Source organism: Cynocephalus volans, chromosome 11, assembly GCF_027409185.1.
Source record: "Cynocephalus volans isolate mCynVol1 chromosome 11, mCynVol1.pri, whole genome shotgun sequence".
In the NCBI taxonomy this organism is placed as follows: domain Eukaryota; kingdom Metazoa; phylum Chordata; class Mammalia; order Dermoptera; family Cynocephalidae; genus Cynocephalus; species Cynocephalus volans.
Window position 1 is genome coordinate 53,891,211 of NC_084470.1, and position 14,399 is coordinate 53,905,609.

The 14,399-nt window shown below is 38.9% G+C and overlaps 1 pseudogene; it reads left to right on the forward strand.

Moving 5' to 3' along the window:
- Positions 1-1,058: 1,058 nt before the first annotated feature.
- LOC134391294 (UMP-CMP kinase-like) lies at positions 1,059-1,684 on the forward strand (annotated as a pseudogene).
- Positions 1,685-14,399: the final 12,715 nt, after the last annotated feature.

The following is a 14,399-nucleotide window of genomic DNA, read 5'->3' on the forward strand; positions in this document are numbered from 1 at the left end:
TAAGGACAAACAGGAAAGGAAAGTATCCTGAGTTTCTTAAAAGGAACAGTTTCTTAAAAGGAAAGAGAAGATCTATTTTCATCAAATCTGTAAATACCTTCTTTATGCCAGTTGCTTGAGAGAAGTAAGGAAGGCCTGTGGGAATGAAGACCAATGAGAGGTAGGTCAATGTGTGCAAGACACAGAGTTCTAGAGAAAAATTTAGATCTTATGAAAACAATTGGGGTACCATCAGCTCATTTTTTTTTCTTTGTTGAGCTTCTCTGAAGTCCCTGAGTATATGCTTACCTCTTTTCTTTCTTTGGGCTTCTCTGTCTGATAATTTTCTTGTTAATCATCTGTGACTCAGTTACCTATCCCATGAACCTCATCCTTCCCTTTCGGTTGGTAGACCCCTTTTTTTGCTTTTGATTCAAACAGCATAGGAGTACTATTATGTTTCTAGGGCAGTGCTGGACTCTCAGTGAGTACAAGAGAAATAAAAGGCTCAGTCTTTGAGTTTGGGAATTCTTCAGATGTTTGGGAGTATAAGCATGAAAATGGCAAGGCTAACTTAGAAAAGAACTAGAGAACCAGAGAAGACAGTGCATGGAAAAGCCATGGCTTAGGAAAGATAAGGATATAAGAACTGATTCATAAGTCCATTGTTTGGACTTCCGAATACATTAATCTGGAGACATAGTCCTGTATGTTGGCGTTAGTTTAGCATGCTGACTCACAAAAGCTGTATTTTTACTCACAGTTTAAAAGAATTTTAAGAACAACATTTTATGGGGCCAGCCCATGGATCACTTGGGAGAGTGTGGTGCTGGTAATACCAAGGCCACGGGTTCGAATCCTACATAGGGATGGCCGGTTAGATCACTTGAGAGAGTGTGGTGCTGACAAAACAAAGTCAGGGTTAAGATCCCCTTACCAGTCATCTTTTAAAAAATTTTTTATAAAAAGAACATTTTATTATAAAAGTGTTACATAAAGAAAATTGGATTAAAGAAATTTGTAGAGGCATGGTAGATGCTGAGCCACTGCTGCCACCAGCTCTCCTTGTCCGGGGCCTTAGCTTCCCGCTGCTGACCCGCCAGCCGCTTCTCCAGTCCCCTTCCTACCTCATGAAGCCGCTGGTGGTGGTTGTCCTCGGCGTTCCTGGCACCAGCCAGGGGACCCAGTGCTCCCGCATGGTTGAGAAATATGGCTACACACACCTTTCTCAGGAGAACTTGGTGGTGAAAGGAGTAACCCAGATTCACAATATGGCAAACTCATTGAAAAGTACATTAAAGATGGAAAGATTGTTTGAGTTGAGATAACCATTAGTTTATTAAAGAGGGAAATAGATTGAACAATGGCCACCAGTGCTCAGAAGAATAAATTCTTAATTGATGGGTTTCCAAGAAATCAAGACAACCTTCAAGGCTGGAACAAGAGCATGGATGGGAAGGCAGATGTATCTTTCCTTCTGTTTTTTGACGGTAATAAATGAGTCTCCATGAACGATGTCTCGAGAGGGGAAAGAGCAGTGGTAGGAGGGATGACAACAGAGAGAGAGCTTGGGAAAGAGAATCCAGGCCTGTCTTCAGTCAACAAAGCCAATTACTGACTTACATGAAGAAACGGGGAAAGTCAAGAAAATAGATGCTTCTAAACTGTTGATGAAGTTGTAAAGATTTTTGACAAAGAAGGCTAACTCCCAACGTGAACGCATCTTTGAAATCATGCTTGAATATTGCTTTTTTTTTTTTTTTTGTGACCGGCCGCACCGGCCATCCTTATATAGGATCCGAACCCGCGGAGGGAGCACTGCCGCGCTCCCAGTGTCGCACTCTCCCGAGTGCGCCTCGGGGTCGGCCCTTGAATATTGCTTTGTTAGCTGCTATCACAATCCCTTTTTACAGCAATTTTCATGTTTCGTAATCACATCTCCATTAATGGCTGGAAAGTATATAGTAAGACAAATTGAATTTTTTATGGTTTTTTTTTTTTTTTTTTGGCACAGGAGTAGACAGTGAATTCAGGTTTAACTTCATCTTAGTTATGGTGCTCACAAAACAAAGAAGGGTATCAGCTAGTTCTTTGTTTTTATTTTTAAAAAATCCCTTTTATAGTTTGTGCCTTCTGTGAGCAAAACTTTTTAGTATGCATGTATATCCCTTTAGAAATTATAACATGTTAGGATTAGGGATCCCCACTTTCTCTTTTTCTTGCAGATTTTAAATTTCCAACCTTAAGTGAATTTGTGGACCAAATTACAAAGGAGCTTTTTGTGTAGTCAGTTCTTGCTCAATGTGTTTGGTAAACAAACTCATAAAATGGATTTCTAGCATTGTTTTAGTATTTATAAAATATAAAATAACTGACCATTTCCTATAGGAAGGTAAGAAAATTTAGGCTTCGTTTTACTACGACTTGTACAAAGTTGTATAACAGGGCATAGTCTTTGCTTCCAAGGTTTGGGTTGGGGGCACTGGGGGTTCAGAGCCTGGCAGAATTGTTAGCTTCATTCTGATATATTCTGAGGATAGGGGGCAAGGACCACATCTAATGGCTTGTGTTCCTTATGCTCTATTATACAGTGTTACTCATGATTAAACAGATCTTAACAAAATTCCTCGCTGTGAAACCTTGAAGTGCATGTGCTAGATTTATGCTAAAATCATTCAATTAGCATTTTAGTAACACTTCAGTTTTTTGTTTTGTTTTGTTTTCTAGACTAAATATGGGGCTAAGATAAATTAGAAGAAGCAATCTAATGGTTAAATTACCCCCCCCCTTTTTTTTGAACACTTTTTTCATAGTTATTTGTTTAAGAAGATTTACAAATCATTGCACTTTGGTCAGAAAAATAATAAATATATCTTATAAATGTTTGATTCCCTTCCTGGCTACTTTTATTCAGTAATTTTTTTTTTTTTTTTTTTTTGGCCTCATGTTGAAGCACTGAAAGGTACAGAATTTTAAACAGGTTATAGAGTCCGAAGGAATTTTCTCTTTTTTTGTTTCTGAGTTTTCTTGTATATGCATTCTTCCTTTAAAAATCTCTGAGAAATCTGTTTTCTCATTTCTTTTCTTTTCCTTATATCACTAATGCTAGGTGGAATCCAAGGTTCTTAATATGAGATTTCTTAAAATGTTTCTCATTTTCTCTACTTACAGTGTTAATGGAAAGATTCATAGTATCTTTTAATTATATTTTTCCACAAACTTTTTGAAGTACCTTTGTATATTGTAATTGAATATTATTTCTATGTGTGTTAAGAAATTCACTTATTAATGATAAATTTTTCAACATTCTTGCCATTAGAAAACAAAGTATCTCTAAGTACTGTAACATATTGGTCACTAAAATTTGTATTGAGATTATCTTGGTTTCTTGGAAGAGATTATGAGTTCTTATCTAGTGTTTCAGTCCAGCCATTAAACAGGGGCTTTATTGATGGTTTAATCAAACAGCTATAGTAGGAAGCAAGAGTAAAGACTAAGGTTTTAAGAGTATTCCTGCTCACATAAGTGAAGAAATCTGTCAGATGGGAATTAAATATTTATACTGATATTCTGAAAGCAACCTTCAAGTTTTGAAGAAGACTGTTGAGACTAGGTGCTTTTCTTCCTTTTATCGGATATCTTTTTGTGGCATTTCAGAACAGAAACCAAGAAACATGGTAATTATTAAATTATGAGGCTTTGCTTTTTGTTTGCTTTTAAGTAGAAAAACATGTTGACAATATTGAGTTTTGGAGTTGATTGAGATACCTTTGAGTTCAATAGTTTTGTCATTCAATTTGTTACAGATGCAGTCACTAAGAAGTTTTTGAGTTTCTTAAAAGACCCTGATTTGAGCCTTGCTAATTTTTAAAAATTAACATTATTTCCATTCAGTGATGTTGGATGTATATAAATGACTTAGTAAATAATCCCAATAAATTTTGTGTTGTAATTTTTGCTAAAAAGAAAAAAATGGAAATTTGTAAAATACACAAAACTATGGAAAGGAAGATGTTTTTGAAAGTCACCTGAAATCCCATTACTGAGAAATAACTATGGTTAATATTTTGCTGACTGTCTTTCTATGTGTGAATATATATTTCTATATATCTATCCATATCTTTATATCTAACTCTAATTTTTATATCCTTTATCTGTTTATCCAGAGATTTGCAGAATTAGGAAACTATTCTATATACCATGCTTACAGTTCCCTATGTAATTTGCTCATGAACATTTTCATATGATATGAACTCCTGAAAAACAATATTTTGCTGGCTGCATAAATGAATAAATATGCTGTAATATATTGAATCAATCCCCAGCTGCTGGACATTTAGATTGATCCAACTATTCACATTTATAGATCATGCTAGAAGAACAATCTATATTCATATGTCTTTGTGAACAACTTAGCTTATTACAATTTATATTTGAAACAGCCTTATTGAATTGTAATTGACATATAATAAACTGAACATATTTAAAGTACTATATACAATTTGATAAGTTTGACACACATATATACACCTGTGATGCCATTGCCACAATCAAGATAATGACCATATTCATCACTCCCCAAAGTTTCCCCATCCCCAGGCAACTATTGATTTGCTTTCTGTCAGTATAGATTAATTTGTACTTTCTAGAACTTTATATAAGTAGAACCATACAGTATACAGTAGTCTACCCTTATCTGCAGTTTTGCCTTCCATAGTTTTTGATCACGATCTGAAAATATTAAATGGGAAATTCCAGAAATAAATAATTCATAAGTTTTAAAGTGCAAGCTGTGTTGAGTAGTGTGATGAAATCTCACACTGTCCTGCTCTGTCCCACCCAGGATATGACTCATCCCTTTTTCCAGCATATCTCTGCTGTATACGCTACTCACCTGTTAGTAGCCAGCTTAGTTATCAAATTGTCAAGGTATCACAGTGCTTGTGTTCAAGTAACTCTTATTTTGCTTAATAATACTTTACTAGTAATAAGTATTGGTTATTATTGTTAATCTCTTACTGTGAATAATTTGTATATTAAATTTTATCATAGGTATGTATGTATAGGAAAAACATAGTATATATAGGATTCAGTATTACCTGTGGTTTCAGGCATCCACTGGAGGTCTAGGAACATATCCCCCGTGGATAAGGGGTAACTATTATACTGTTTCTTGGGGGGAGTGGGGTCTGGATTCTTTCACTCAGACTAATCATTTTGAGATTCACCAATGTTGTTGCATATATCAATAGTTCATTTCTTTTTATTGCCTAGTAGTATTCCTTTGTATGGATATACCACAATTTGTCCATCACCTGTTGATAGACACTTGGGTTGTTCCCAGTTTTTAGCTATTACAAAACATACAATGAATTTTGATATACAAGTCTTTGAATGGTGTTTATATGACATATAATTTCATTTCTCTTCCATCTAGAAGTAGAATGGTATGGCCATATGGTAGGTGAATGTTTAACTTTTAAGGAAATTGCAAAACTGTTTTCCAAAGTGATTGTACCATTTTACACTCCCACTTGTATGAGAGTCCCAGTTGCTCCACATCTTCATCAACAGATGGTACGGTCAATGTTCTAAATTTAAGCCATTCTAAAGAAATGTGCATTGCTATCTTATAGTGGTTTTAATATGCATTTTCCTAATGACTAAGGATGTTGAGGATCTAATCATTTGCTTATTAGTCATTTTTATGTGCTCTCTGGTGAACTGTCTCTTCGAATCTCTTGCCCATTTAAAAAATAGGGTTGTTTATTTTCTTATTTTGTTTTGAGAGTGCTTTATATATTCTGGATAGAAGTTCAAAATATATGTGATTTAAAAATATTTTTCTCTAGTCTCTGGTATGCCTTGTCATATGCATATCCATGTCTTTTGAAGAGTAAAGGTTTTAAATTTTGATGAGTCCAATTTATTAGTCTTTTTCATTTATAGTTTGTGTCTTTTTGTGTAGCATTTAAGAAATCTTAACTAAACCCAAGGTTATTAAGATTTTCTCCTGTGTTTTCTTTTACATGTTTTATGTTTTAGCTCTAACATTTAAGCCTATAATACATTTCAAGTTAATTTTTGTCTATATATAGAGAAAAAGAATCAAGGTTCATTTTTTGGATATGTCTAATTTTTTACTACTATTTGCTGAACAGATATGAGTCAATTTTTGGACTCTCTGATTTCGTTGTCTATCTTGATGCCAATACAACTCTATACTATACTTCATAATCATAGCTTTATAATAACTCTTGAAATCAGAGTTTTGATTACAATTTTGTTCCCCCCCCCCAAAAAAAAAATTGTTTTGGCTTTTCTCATTCCTTTGCATTTCCATATCAATTTTAGAATAAATTTGTTGATTTCTACAAAAAAAGCCTGTGGGATTGTGGTTGACTTTTGGTTGAATCTATAGGTCATATTGGCAATAATTTACATCTTTAAAATATTGAGTATTCTGATCCATGAACATGGTATATCTGTTTTAATTTCATAGTTTTTGTGTACAGGTCTGCCATATCTTTTGTCAAATCTATCCCTAAATATATATTTTGAAGCCATTGCAAATAATACCAGTTTTTAAGTTTCAATTTCCTATTATATATAAATTAAATTTATTTTTAAAAATATTGATCAGTATCCAAAAATATTGCTAATTGCCTAGACAATTCCATCAGTCCCTTTCAAGTTTTCCTGTCATGACCATGATTGCTCTTTGAGGCTCTGAGGGAAATTGGTTGGGTAGGAACTGGACCTGACAAGGCAGGATTCAGGCTTAAGCATCCAAGAAGAGGCCTATATGGGCTCAAGTGCTCATCAGTCCAGTGGGGGCCCACCCCTTCACCCAGTATCCAATGGAATAAATGGCCCTGTCTCTTGCTACCTTAAACTTCTGGTACATTTCCTAGGTGATTAGTTAGAGAAAAAGCTTGGTTTGGGTGCCCCTACTCAGAACCGGGAGACCTAGAGGAAAATTAAAGGTTACGGCCATGCCCGGCTGCCCCCGATCAGGTTTGTTTTGAAGGGTCTAGACATAGGAACCACCGACATGTGGAGTCCTCCAGGTTTCCTAGAGAGAACCCGAGGGAAGTTATGGGCAGGTTGGTCAAAGTGAGAATCCTCTTCAGGTGGGGCTTTTAAAAAAAAACTCATCCATTCATTTATTCATTCGCTCATTCATTCGTCCATTTTTTATCATTGAGGATACCCTCTGTGAGAAGAGACACTTGGTGATGGAGAAGGACAGAAGGATCCTGGGAGAGGTGGGTGGAGCTGCTGCTGTCACTTGTACCTTCTGCCTGACTGGTGGTTGGTTTGGTTTCCTCGAGAAATGACTGGGACATGTCTGGGGCACGCCCCAACCACTACCAGGTTTCTTGCTGCTCGTTTATTTTTGTGTAAGGCAATACTACTGAGAGCCCCACAGAGTTATCACCATCCGCCTTTGTGGGTCAGTCTGGTGACAGCGGGGACACACCCCTTGGCAGTCCCAGACTATTCACTTGCTTCTGGGTTTCAGGAACACCCAGTCCTTTGCTCTTAGGATGCCCAGATCCAGCATCCCCCTTTCTTTCGAGGTTGCCATAGAAAATTGTAAACACTTAATTCTCTAGGATTGGCTCTTAGCCCAGACCAGAAGCTTTAGTCTGTCCACTGAGCAGCCAATATTTAGGATCTTGCAGTTTTGAGCTTTCACTCTAAGATGGAACTTGCTTAGTCCACCAAGTGGAAGTCTAAATTAAAGAGTTGGATCTCCGAAATTTGGATTGGCATATGGAATTTCTTCAACCTTAGGATCCCATGAAAAGTCACTTCATGTACACTTAAAATGTATATTCAATGTTAAGCCTATAGATTTCTTTGCAAATTATTGGGGTGATGATAAAGAATTCTTATTTTCACGTTTGTCTGTCCCTTTCTTACTGCATCTTCTTTCTTTTACCCAGTATCATAACACTAAAATTCTGAGGATTCAGACTTGGTTGGGTTTTACAGTTAGCCTCTGTTAGTGATGTAACTTGGGTCTGCAACAGACTTATTATTAGGGCTTTGGCTCAATGTTCAAGTTTTTCCATGGCTGGCATCAGGTTCTAGAGTGTTTTGGGCTGCTTAGGGGAATCTCTAGGTCCATAATATTCCAGATAACTCACATTGGGCTAATATTTGTATTAGTCTGTTTCTGTTGCATAAACAAAATACTTGGAACTGTATAATATAATATAAATATAATATAATATAATATTATATATATATATATATTTTTTTTTTTTTAAAGATGACCGGTAAGGGGATCTTAACCCTTGACTTGGTGATGTCAGCACCACGCTCTCCCAAGTGAGCTAACCGGCCATCCCTATATAGGGACCCGAACCCATGGCCTTGGGGTTATCAGCACCATACTCTCCCAAGTGAGCCACGAGCCGGCCCTCACAGCAATATTTTTAAAGCATATGATTTTCTACAGCCCAGCCACTTGATCTGACCTTGCTCTGGAGGCTTCTTGTTTGAAGTCCCAGTCTCTGAAATATCTATTATATAGAACATAGAGGTGTAAAGATCCACGACATCATGATTTAAGAGAAACGGAACACCTATGTACAAAAAGAACTTCTTTACTCTATTTACAAGGAATTATTACTTGTGTTAATATTGGATAGATGCCTTCTGTGAAATTAGCATTACATGTGAGGATTTACATTGTGTTTCCTTTTATGTCCTTCAATTCATGGGTTTAACTACTCTTGGTCTTTATTACAGTCTTTCTACCCACAAAGATGTGGTGTGTAGCATCATCTGATGACTTTTCCCATGACCCGCATTCCTCAGCTTTCCTTACTGATGGAGTTTGGATGTGTTGTCCCCTCCAAAACTCATGTGGAAATTTGATCCCCAATGTGGCAGTGTTGGAAACTGATTGAGTCGTGGGGGCGGATCCCTCATGAATGGATTAATGCTCTCCCTGGGGGAGGGGAGAGTAATGAGTGAGTTCTTGCTCGATTAGTTCCCGCGAGAGCTCGTTGCTTAAAAAGACCCTGACACCTTCTCTCTCTCTCTTGCTTCCTCTAGCCATGTGATCTGCTTGTACCCACCGGCTACCTGACACTTTCCGCCATGAGTAGAAGCAGCATGAGGCCCATGCCAGATGGAGCTGTCCCAGAATCATAAGCTAAATAAACCTCTTTTCCTTTATAAATTACCCAGTCTCAGGTATTTCTGTTATAGCAACACAAAATGGAGTAATACACTTACCTTCCTGGAAGGCTTTAGAGTCAGAATGGCATAGACTTGGGCAAACTGCAGAATTGCGATTGGGTTGTGGGATTTTGTCCTGTTTGCTTGTGATATATGAGCAGAGGGAGGAGAACTGAGTATGCCTACGGCAATCATTTTGGCTTAAACCAAACCAGTTAAAGCTTAAAGATCTATCAAAAGTAAATAAATAAATAGGTAATTATGTAAGATGATGGATATGTTAATTAACTTGATTGTGGTAATCATTTCACAAAGTATATACATTTATCAAATCATCTCATTGTATCTTTTAAATACATCACATTTTATTTGTCACTATTACCTCAGAAGCTAAAAAGCAAACAACATCAACCAGCACATGCAGTTATACACTAATTGGGAATCTCTGGTCTAACCAGTTGTAGCTGCTGTGTTGCAGGCATTGTCTTTAATGAGTATACCTTGCAGAATCAATCCCCTGAAGGGCAGAATTGCTGTTTCCCAATGATGAACTAAGTAGCTGACACATTTGGAGGTAGTTTACCATTACAATACTGTGATATTTGGAGAGTACCTTACAACTTGGTATGTGATGTTAACATGACTACTATTCTTTTTTCTTCCAATTTATTTTCTCCCTAATCTTCCCAGAATTATAAAATTAATGAAGCATCTTAAAATCAATCTATGTGTCTTAGGAAAAAATAGTATTAGGGAATCATCTGTTGGTAAACTATCTTATTGGTAAACTAAAGTCCTGTTTTGGTTTAGCTCTTTTGAATCATTGACTTATTGCTAAAAAGGACTTTTGAAGTTGTCTAGTCCAACCCTCTTATTTCTATAGACAAAGAAAAAAAAGGTTGAGAGTTTAGGACTTTCCCAAGGTCACCCAGTGTTTGTATGCATATTTAATAAATACTTCCTATTTCTTGTGTGTAGATTCCAGAGAACTTTATTCACAGTTTGAGGCTTCATTTTTCTTGTCTCATAAATTCTCTATTCATCAACTCCCCCAGTCTCTTCTCCTGTGATCCTGTGATTATGGATCTGGATTCATGGAATGTATAGTTTTCTCAGGCTCCTTCCTAGAATGTTCTCTGCTTCATCTCAGCTTTCTCATATACTTCTGTTATCTCCCTTTCTTGACCATAGAATCACGTCACCAATATAAACAATGTTAAATGTTAAAATAGAATTTGGGGGCCGGCCCGTGGCTCACTCGGGAGAGTGTGGTGCTGATAACACCAAGGCCACGGGTTCGGATCCCATATACGGATGGCTGGTTCGCTCACTGGCTGAGCGTGGTGCTGACAACACCAAGTCAAGGGTTAAGATCCCCTTACCAGTCATCTTTAAAAAAAAAAAAAAAAAAAAAATAGAATTTGGGGTAGAAGTTTTATATGGGATCTGTGATCAGTCCAGTCTTTCTGATATGTCTTTTTCTACCTTCCGCTACTGAGAATCATACTTCTCTCCATGAGAACAATTAAGCCAGAGGATAACAAGCGTGTCCTTTATAGCCAAGCCTCAGTTGAGCTTTGGTTCCTTTGACCTTCTGTCCACTTGAGTTTTGAGATAAGTCAATACAGGTATTTCACTGAAACTGTGCCCAAAGGTGAAGATGCATCCCTCTGTACTCACTAGCAGGATAACCTCTCAGGGTCAGGGGTTCCTTTCAGGGGCAGGGGCAGGGGCAGGTACAATGAGATAGATTAACAGAAGAGGTGCACCTGTCCTGAGAGAACAGGATGAAGTCTGGGAGCTGGGTGGTGGCAGCAGGAAATAACCTGAAGGACATGGAAGTACTTGAAGGGCAGCATAAACCAGTTATATGGAAATCTATTCCCTATTCTCTTATTAAACAAATATTTGAATATATTGGCAAAACAACAAAATGTGGAGGTGTTCTAACCAACATTTATAGATTTTATAATTTATAATTTGGTATCCATTGGTGACAGGGTGAAACTAAAGGCCAAGGTTATTTACATCTCTCCTGTGGTTTGGCTTTTGCAGGCATGTAAAAATCATATTTCATACCCTCCAACCATAGACTCCAATGTCTGTTTGCTTCTTACCCAATAGAGGACATCCCCACCTAGGAACTCCCTGCCACTACTGTAATAAAGGCCTTTGCCTATGCTTTCCCCTCACTCCTCTGCCCCTGACTTGCCCTGGTACTTTCCCATGTGGCTCTGCATGGCATGGCATGCCTCTTCCTCTTGGAAACTATAAATAGTAGGTGCTTCTTTCAAAAGCAGTTGTTTTCTTGTCTGTCAATTATCATACCTGATTAAAATAAATCCCAGATACATTTTTAACACAGGGAAAATACCACAATGTATACATTTTTATACCACATAACGGTAAGTGCTGTGAAGAACAATAAAACAGGGAAAGGGGATAGAGAAAGATAGATAGAGTGGTAAGGACAGACTCTGATGAGGGGACATTTGAACCAGAGACCGGAGGAAGATAGGGAGCAAGGTGTACTAATAATTAGGAGGACAGCATTCAAGATAGAGGGAATAGCAAATATGAGGGCCCTGAGGCAGGAGGGCATGCCTGGAGGGAATAAATAGAGAGGGAGACATTGAGGCAGCAATGCTTAGGAGCAGGATGTGTTCAGAGTATGGGAGCTGGAGTGAATTGTGTCCTCCCAAATTCATATGTTGAAGACTTAACCCCTAGTACCTCAGAATGTGACTGTATTTGGAGATAGGACCTTTAAAGAGGTAATTAAATTAATATGAGGCCATCAGGGTATGCCATAATCCAATCTGACTGGTGCTCTCATAAGCAGAAGAGATTAGGACTCAGAGAGACACCAGGGGTGCACGTGTATAAAGGGATGACCATGTGAAGCAGCAGCAGGAGGGTGGCCATCTGCAGGCCAAGGAGAGAGTCTCTGAGGAAACCAACTCTGCTGGCACCTTGAGCATGAACTTCCAGACTCCAGAACTGTGAGGAAATACATTTCTGTTTACGCCACTCAGTCATCTGTGATATTTCGTTATGGAAGCCCCAGGAAACTAATACAGGAGGAAATTACACCAAAGACAGAGCCAGGTGTCAAGTCACATAGGACCTACTGGGCCATGATAATGACTTTGGATTTTGCTCTGAGTAGGATGGGAAGCTTTTTGAACATCAGAAGATTTTGAAGATGGGTGTGGGAAAAAACAGGTATTGAGGGACAGCTAAGAGTTTCCTACAGGCACCAGATATCTGTAATACCTAGAATAGTGAGAAGACTTCTGTAAGTAGCATGGGGAGTATAGCATTTATCACAAGTTTACTTAGGGGAAAGGAGCTATTTAGATCCAGATCTCGGTAAAGATTCATGGAGGAGGTGACATTTCAACTGGATCGGCAAGGATCAATTTAGTTTTGGCAGTGGGGATGTGGACAAAAAGGAAGGGAGGGCAGGCAGGCATTGCAGGCAGAGAGAACAGGCACAAGCAGAGGCATATTTATGGCACAGACAACGCTAGAGTGTAGCTGCAGTGAAATGTGCGTGCAGGGAAGGAGGGTGAGCCAGGCTGGAGAGTGAGTATGGAGCTCGAATCTTTGGGCGAGGGATTGTAGAAACTGAACTAGACAGTGAGGGTGTTTGGGCAGGGAGTGATGATCTTGGGTTTTCTCTTTGGCAGTATATACAGGCCAAAAGGAGCATGGAGAGAGGTGATACCGTTGATTTTTGGAAATGTTTCATATCCCCTCAAATGTTCTAGCCTCAGATTTTTCCATAGCTTTTAGGCTTCTCTGCACTGGGATGAGTAGATATAGTGATTGTTGGTGAGTGTACTGAGTTTTCTAGACACTTTCTACCCTGTCTTCAGCAGCCAGATAACCAGGGAATGCTGAGACCACATCATTCCTGCATCTCCTTCTGCCTCTATCTAGTCAAGCTGGAAAAAAACCCCCAAAACTCAGGTGTTACTTTTCTTGGTGCTGGGCAAGAGCTTAAACCACCCAATCCCTGATTCGTGTGGAAGAACCCCCACTTCAGCCCCACCTCCCAACCACCATAAAACCCCAAACCAGTCCTCTTTCCCTGCTTTCTCAGGCCCTTCAGGCCAGCTTGGGAGCCTGTTCTGCTCTCTCAAGAAAGCCTCATTCTGGGAGAAATAACCTTTTTCTACCCTCTTGGTGTACGTGTGGTGTCTTAAGTTTAGAGACATCCAAACTAAATTTTGGGTGAGATCATGATGTGTCTATGGGATGACCATAACATAAATTCTCAGTGCTATTGCTAGGTCACTAGTAAACTATTTTCTAAATGCAGAGGTTGGAAAACCACAAACAGGGTGAGGAGAGTTAAGGATGAAGGAAGAATTAAGGTAAAAGGCAATGAATGACATGTTTACATGGCATGAGGTGAGCAGCCCACATAATCACCCAAATATATGCATTTATGTACATTGATGGCCACGGCCAGGGGCCAGTTCTCTTTCCATAAACATACTCATGGTGAAGCCCAAGACTAGAAGTTATACTGCAGTTTAAATGTCCACAGGAAGTCACAGTTGTGTGGTAGCTCATACTGGAAAGCATGTTGGACTCTGGCTGGCTGCCTTACCTCCTGTGTTGTCTTCATTCACACCTTCTCAGTTTCACACACAAACCCCTCCACCACTTCAGGGACTAAGGACCAAATACACTGTAGATTACAAAAGGCCTGAGGATGGGTTGCCCTCAGACAGAAGGAACTTGTCATTTCAGGAATCAATGTCCTTCAGGGAGGTGTCTGTGTTCTTCACTGAGAAGGAATGAGCCGGCCTGGTGCCTGCTCAGAAGGTCCTGCACAGGGATGTGATGATGGAGAACTGTGGCGCTGTGGCCTTCCTAGGTAAGGCCTCTCTGCGGCTGATCTCTGCCTGGACCCCTGAAGGCTGAAGGGGTCTCTTATAATTATTAACTGAGTTATGGTTTTGGGGGGTTTGGACCCTAAGTCTCTGAACATCACAGTTGATAAGTATGGAGAGCTATCTTCCCTTCCCTATCTGCCTTAGAGGTTGTCTTCTGGGCAGGAACTGAGTGGCCTTCTGGTACCCACAGGTAGGACTTAGCCCCCAGTATTCTCATCCTATAAAATATCTTGGGGGAACCCCAGCCTGCTTTTCTACTTCTGGTAGCTTTTTCTAGGAGCCTGGTGTTTGTTTCCCTACCATGTCTACCAT